This window comes from Rhagoletis pomonella, unplaced genomic scaffold (assembly GCF_013731165.1).
Source record: "Rhagoletis pomonella isolate Grant_MI unplaced genomic scaffold, Rhpom_1.0 Rhpom_scaffold_00013, whole genome shotgun sequence".
Classification (NCBI taxonomy): Eukaryota; Metazoa; Arthropoda; class Insecta; order Diptera; family Tephritidae; genus Rhagoletis; species Rhagoletis pomonella.
Genome location: NW_023458567.1, coordinates 17,916,742 through 17,917,863, shown reverse-complemented (window position 1 = coordinate 17,917,863; position 1,122 = coordinate 17,916,742).

Sequence of the window (1,122 nt, the reverse complement as noted above, 5' to 3'; positions counted from 1 at the left end):
ACAAAAATTTCAAAAGGATTTTACGTTGGATTTTTATAAATATAAAAGTAAACTTGATATTATTACAAAAGAAATAAAACAATTTCGAATTCAAAATATTATAAAAGAATGTTAATGAATTTTTCCTGCGATTTTTATTCTTAAATGTGTGTATATATTTTTCGTAATTTAAAGACACAAATAATAAGAAATATATAAAAAAATGCCTGTAAAATAAAAAGAAAGCATACCTATATTTTTCCTAATTTAACTTTAGCTAATTATTAACAGTTGAAATTTCTTAAGTAATTGTATAAAATGCTCAGGTGTAGGTCGGACGAGTATTAAGCTCTAATCGAAGAGTTCACTCGAAAGCCGCACAGGCGCGTTGTGAAGCCCACAAGATTTCTCCTAAACTGCCCCTATATTTCTTTTAGCGATCTATATATTGCAGTGAATTCTAGTAGCTTCTCTAATGGAGTTTTTCCTTAGCTTTTTTATGCATCAAATAAATGGTCTGAAAAAGTTTGAAGAGTTTTATTTGTAGTGCAGGGTACTCGCATAGGAAGTGCTGGATAGATTCTTAAGGGCAGAGCTCGAGCCAGCTGGCCTCGATAGCAGGCTGATTTTTCACCTCGAAGGCGAGTTTGGATTGAGTTAGACTGATCATTCTTACCGTCGTTTTTATTTCAAATATCTTAACCTAAAATTGTTGCAGTTATCTGCAAGTCTCTGGAGGGCCTCTCTCCAAGACACTTTCTGAGGATTGATGCCAGAACCTGTGCCAATATCCATTTTGGAGCCATACAAAAAGGACAAGGATCTCGTCGCCGCTTAGGATGATATTAAGTTCCCAACACACTTCTGTAGGGAAAGTGGAGCTCGAAGCTACGCTCAAAATCCACTTTAGTGATCCTACAATTGCAACTTCTGTACTCCACCTGGACTCTGTTCAGAACGGAAGCATGTCCTCTGTCAGTAAATAGTTGGCAGCCTGAAATATTTTTCAGCGCTTCTCACATACATATGTACATATATTTGTGCATGCACAAACTTCCTTTCCTTTTCTCAAATTACGAACAAGTTAAATTTATGTTTTTTTTCTTGTTTTTGTTACCTTGTAATTAGAAGCGATAAATAAAA